A 6,563-nucleotide genomic window follows, 5' to 3' on the forward strand; every position below is an offset into this window, starting at 1 on the left:
AGCCAGGCGTGGTGGCATGCATCTGTGGTTCCAGCTACTTGGAAGGCTGAAGTGGAAATATTGCCTGAACCCAGGAGGTCGAAGTTGTGGTGGCCATGTGCGCGCCACTGTACTCCAGCCTAGGCGACAGGGGCGACCAGCTAGGCAACAAAGTGAGACTCTGACTCAAAAAAATAAAAAAGGCGCTGCGGGCTCTGAGACCAAAGAGAATAGACAGCGAGGTGGCCGCTGCTATGGCCAGAAAGCACAAAGATTGAACCAGCAGTAGAAGAGAAAATTATGCAAGCTGACTGACTGCTGGTGAAGAAGATGCTGTTTTGTTTTTTTTGTTTTTTGGGGGTTTGGGGGAGAGGGGTTTGTAGCAGGCATCTGGGGGACCTGTAATAGAAATGATGGCTGGCTGTGGTGAAATTGATCACTCAATAAACATGCTTCCTACAAAAAGGAAAGCAAATGAGCTCTATTCTAATACCACACCTTCTCTACTCTCCCTGAATGTGCCATTTGTCTGCAGACATGTGTGCACCCAGTCAGTCTGCCCTGTAAACACGTTTTCTGCTATCTGTGTGTAAAGGGAGCTTCATGACTTAGAAAGCAACGTACCCTTTGTCAACAGGAAATTCCCAAGGATTTCCTTGACAAGGCAACTTTGTTGTCACCAGAAGAACTCAAGGCAGCAAGTAGAGGACATGGAGAATATGCATGGTATTATGAAGGAAGGAATGGGTGGTGGCAGTATGATGAGCGTACTAGTAGAGAGCTGGAGGATGCTTTTTCCAAAGGTAAAAAGAACGCAAAAATGTTCATTGCTGGGTTTCTATATGTTGCTGATCTCGAAAATATGGTTCAATATAAGAGAACTGAATATGGACGTCGCAGGAAAATTGAGCTACAATAGATATGCCAGAGAAGAGAGTAGCCGGACTTTTAGGCTAGACAGTGATGCTAATACCATAAACTTAACAAGAAAGTGCTCTGATAGTGGAGTGGACAGTGTATCAGCACAGAATGGAGCTTCTGTTCAGCCTCTAGTGTCTTCTGTAAGGCCTTTAACATCAGTAGATAGTCAGTTAACGAGCCCTGCAACACCATCCCCTAATGCAGGCACCTCTCTGGAAGACTGTTTTGGTCATCTACTACTCAGTGGAGACAACATAGCCAAAAGGAGTCATGGTGGGGAAGCAGAAGAAGATAATGAACCACCATCTTCAGGCAGGGTACCAGCACCAGACACCTTCACAGAAGAAACCAAATCAGATGCCGGTAGTGATAGTGAAGATGTATCTGAGGTTGTTGCACAGCACTCCTTGACCCAACAGAGACGTTTCATTTCTAATGTAAACCAGACAGCACCTGATCAATCAGATCAATCAGTTTCCGATTGATCTAGTAGCAGGGGATGGGACAGTGAGTGTCAGATCTAGAAGGCCTGATGGCCAACGTATAGTAACTGAAGTTTAAATAGTCTTCAGCTCAGTGTTCAAGGTGGAAAGGTTTACCTGTAAATTTCTGCTCACATAGCATTTATACTCATCCCTAGTAGTACACACATTTTGGGAATTGGGGTGGGAAGGGGTATAGGAAGGATAGACCCATAATTAAAATATCTAACATGTCTCTGTTGAGAAATTTATTTACTGTAAGGAAAACTGGGTTATTACTAAATGGCTCTCAACTCCTAACATGTGGTTTAGTAGTAACCCAGTTTTCTTGAGGTCTGTTTACTTTATAGTTAAAAAAAAAATTCTTTAGTTCTTTTGGCCAGTGTGTGTGTATTATCTGTGCATTCATGGTCCTCACCTGACTCTTGCATTATGTCTTATTTTTCTGCATGGATTGGCATAAAACCATTACTAAAATTTGGCACCTATGAGATGTTTGATATCATTATGAGCAGAAAGCTTAATAAGCAGAAAGCTTAATGTGAAATTTTAAAATAGATGAACAACTATTTTATAGTAAAGTTATTGAAACAGAACTGAAAACAGCTAATAACTTATATTCAGAATCTTTGTAACACATTTCATAGCATTCCCATAGGCTTTCCTATCTAGTCCTTATAGTTTGAGGTTTCTCTTGGTACACATTTTTCTTTTTGATTACAAAATGTATAATTTAATAAGTATTAGAGTTTATTTTAAAAACTGGGACAAATAAATTAATGGAAAAGAATAGAGATCAAGAAATGAACCAACACTTTATATGGTCATTTGATTTTTTAAAAAGATGCTAAAGATTCAGTGAGAAAAGAAGAATATTTTTAATGTTATGTTTAAAAAACTGAACATAGGAAAGTGTTTAAAGTTTTCATTCAAAATATTTTTTAAATGTATAGAAATGACATGGATTTCAAGAAAAAAATTAACACCACATATATATGACAAAGGATTTGTATCCAACATACTTAAAGAATTCTTTTAACTCAATAATATGACAATCAAATTAAAAAGGGACAAAAATTTTGACCAGAATATTCATAAAAGAGGGTATATGTGTCCAATAAATACATTTAAAAGTGTTCAATATCATTTATCATCAGAGAAATTCAAATTAAAACCATAATTATATAGCACAATACAACCAGAAGAACTAATACTAAAAAGATTGAGACCACTGGATATTAGCAAGGGGATGGAGAACTGCAATTCTTACACATTGTTGGTGATGTAAAATGCTACAATCATTTTGGAAAGGTCTCAGAGTTTCTTGTACAAGTAAACAGATACCGACTCTGTGACCCAGCAATTCCACTCATAGATATTTACCCAAGTATATTAGTTTTCTATGGTTGCCATAACAAATTTGCCTGGCCTAAATTTAGTGGCTTAAAACAACATAAATTTATTATCTTACAGTTCTTGATATTAGGAGTTTGACATAGATCTCACTAGGATAAAATCAGTGTCAGCAAGGCTACATTTTTTTCTGGAAGCTCTAAGGGAGAATGCATTTCCTTGCTTTTCCCAGCTTTCTGAAACTGCCTGTATTCTTGGCTTGTGGTCCCATCCCTCTTTCTTCAAAATGGCAGAGGTGTGTTAACATACCTTCTTACATTGAATAACTCTGATCTGTTTCCATGACATCTCCTTCTCTGACTCTCTTCTGTTTTTCTCATCCACTTTTAAGGAACTTTGTATCACCTACCTTGATAATCAAGGACAACTCCCCTATCTCAGTGTCTTTAATGCAGTCATATCTGAAGAGTCCGTTTTAACCATGTGAGGTATCATAACCATAAGTTATGGGAATTAGGGTATAAACATTTTTAAGGGATCATTATTCTGCCTACCACAGTCTACCCTCAGGCTCTGAAGATTCACATCTGTGCAACATGCAAAATCCGTTCAACCCATCACAAAGTCCCTCAAAATCTCAACTCATTACAACATTAACTCAAAGTCTGAGGATCTCGTCCACTCAGAAGTCCCAAATTGTTTCATCTAAATTATCTAGATTAGATATGAGTGAGGTTCTGACTATAACTCCTCTCCATCTGTGGACCTGTGATACTAGAAAACAAGTTATCTGTTCCCAAAATACAACCATGGGACAAGCATGGAATAATAGCTACAGGTATTTCTATCCCAAAACGGTTGAAATGGAAGGAGCTAAGAAGTCACTACCTACCCCACCCCACCCCCAGCCCCAGCAATTGAGAAATCGAGTTGGACAAACTTCAGTCTAGACCTTGGCTATTGACTCTGCCTTCTGTGATCCAGGCTTTACTCTGTGAGTCATCCCTCTTCTTTTTATGAAAGGTGTCACATGTTTGTAGCTGAGAAATTGTGTCGACCTGTTACCTGCATGTAGAATGTCAGGGTCCAGAGCCTTCTTCCATTTCATACTTGGTGTCTCTTCAGTCCAAGCTGGCAATGTATCTGCCCATACAACTTTTTCAAACACTTTGTGGGTGTCCTGTGTATATCACAGGGATTTACTCTGTAAAACCAGAGCCACCTCCTTAGATCCTTCCTACATAATTTTTTCTCTCTCTCTCTCTCTCTCTCTTTGGCTTCTACTTAATTTTCTATGGTTGTTATACCAGATTGCTCAAATTTAGTGACTTCGAACAACGCAAATATCTCACAGCTCCATAGGTCTTACTGGGCTTAAATTAAGGTGTTGGCAGGGCTATGCTTCTTTCTGGGGTTCTGGGGACCAAGATAAATGAAAACATATGGCCACATGCATTTTCACCAACACCACCACCACCACAACAAACTCAACTTGTACAAGCAGCTTTATTCATAATAGCTCTAAACTAGAGACAAGCTAAATGTACATCAACAGAAGAACAGATCGAATTTATCCATATTATTGTCTACCAAATAGGATAAATCCCCAAAACATTACCCTTACATAGAAACATATATACAATATGTTTCCATTTATATGAAGTTCCAGAACAGGCAAAACTGATCTATGGTGAAAAAAATCCAAGCAGTGATTGTCTGAGGTGAAGGGAGTAGGGGCAGGAATGAACTAGAAAGGCACAAGATGAAACTTTCTGCAGTGGCAATAATATTCTATATTTTGATAATTTATTCAGATAGACAGGTACAGGCACTTGTCAAAACTAATCACATGGAACACGTACAAATATGTATTTCAGTATACATACATTTTACCAAAAAATCCATAAAGAACTGTAAATAAATATGGAACTCTGGCTATTTATATACAGGGTGGTGCCAAAAAATGTATACACATTTTAAGCGATGTTATCTATGTATGACTTTTCAAAGTTAAATTGAAATTACAGTAGCAGTGTGTAGTATGATATTCACTTAACTGTGCTTCTGCCATTTTCTTTGACTGTCCTGCCTGTTGCATGGTAATACCAGCATTCATTTAATTAATGCCATCTTTTGAGTAAATGTCATGCTTAAAATATGTATACTTTTTTGGGTAACCCAGGTATATGCTGAAGTATTTAGAAAGGTGTGTACTAATATTTGCAACTTACTTTGGTTTTCATTTAAAAGGTAAACTGGATTGATGGATGGAGAGAGGGATAGATAGATCGATACTTACATGATAAAGCTAATATAGAAAATATTCATTGCAGAATCTGTAGGTGGGTGTGTATGTATTTAAACTTTTTCAACTTTCTTTGTATGCCGTTTTTTATGGTAAGATTTTATTATGATCTCTGTATGCCTAAAAATCTGAATAATAAACTTTTCAGAAAATGACATTTGTTCCTAGCAGGACAGATACTAAATATTTCATGCCATCAATGTGAAACTATTAGTATTAGCAATATCTTTTTTATTTTCTTTTTCTTTCTTTTTTTTTTTTTTTTTTGAGTTGGAGTCTCACTCTGTCGCCCAGACTGGAGTGCAATGGCCGCTCCTGGCCACCGCAGCCTCGACCTGCTGGGCTCCGGGGATCCTTCCGTCTCAGCCTTCCAAGTAGCTGGAATTACAGGCATGCGCTACCACGCCCGGCAGATTTTTTGATTTATTGTAGAGATGAGGTCTCGCTGCCCAGGCGGGTCTCGAACTCACGGGCTCAGGCAATCCACTCACCTCAGCCTCCCAAAGGCACAGGATTGCAGGCTAAGCCACCGAGCCCGACTCTTTTTTTTTTTTTGAGTTGGAATCTCACTCTGTCGCCCAGGCTGGAGTGCAGTGGCACACTCATGGCCACCCCAGTGTTGGCCTGCTGGGATCCAGTGATCCTTCTGCCTCAGCCTTCCAAGTAGCTGGAACTACAGGCGCACGCCCACCTAATTTTTTTAAGTTTTATTGTAGAGATGAGGTCTCGCCAAATTGCCGGGTCTGGGCTCGAACCCTCAGGCTCAGGCAAACCACTCGCCTCAGCCTCCTAAAGTGCTGGGATTACAGGCTAAGCCACCAAGCCTGGCCAGCAATATCTTTAGAAATGTGCCATAGCTGGAATTTAATAATTGTGTGTCTGATTCTCATCTGGCCAGATTGTTACTTAAAACAATAAATCATAAAAATCATGACTAAAGACATGACTTACAAAGATGTGCTAACAGTTGAGAACTATAAACAATGTAAGAGTTTTAACATAAAGTTGAACTTTGAACAACATAGATTTGAACTGCATGCTTCACTTATATAAGGATTTCTTTCGATCAATATGTTGGAAAATTTTTTGGAGATTTGTGATCATTTGAAAAACCTTGAACATGTATTGCCACTCCTGATCAAGATCATCCTTCCTCTTCCTCAGCCTACTCAACGTGAAGATGACAAGATGAAGAACTTCATGGTGATCCCTTTCCACTTAATACATTGTAAATACATTTTCTCTTTCTTAAAATTTTCTTAATAACATTTTCTTTTCTCTAGCTTACCTTATTGTAAGGATACAGCATATGATACATATAACAGGCAAAATATATGTTAATTGACTGTGTATGCTATTGGTAAGGCTTCTGGCCAACTGTAGGCTGTTAGTAGTTGTTTGTGGAGAGTCAACAGTTTTATGTAGATTTTCAATTTTGAGGGGAGTCGGTGACTAATCCTTGCACTTTTTTTCTTTTTTTTTTTGAGTTGGAGTCTCACTCTGTCGCCCAGACTGGAGTGCAG

At 38.7% G+C, this 6,563-nt stretch overlaps 1 pseudogene; it reads left to right on the forward strand.

Annotated features, from left to right (window-relative positions):
* Nucleotides 1–389: 389 nt before the first annotated feature.
* Nucleotides 390–1,461, forward strand: LOC103270304 (annotated as a pseudogene).
* The last annotated feature ends 5,102 nt before the right edge of the window (nucleotides 1,462–6,563 follow it).

The sequence above is a fragment of the Carlito syrichta genome, unplaced genomic scaffold (assembly GCF_000164805.1).
Source record: "Carlito syrichta isolate Samal-C Ts95f unplaced genomic scaffold, Tarsius_syrichta-2.0.1 Scaffold309784, whole genome shotgun sequence".
Taxonomy (NCBI): domain Eukaryota; kingdom Metazoa; phylum Chordata; class Mammalia; order Primates; family Tarsiidae; genus Carlito; species Carlito syrichta.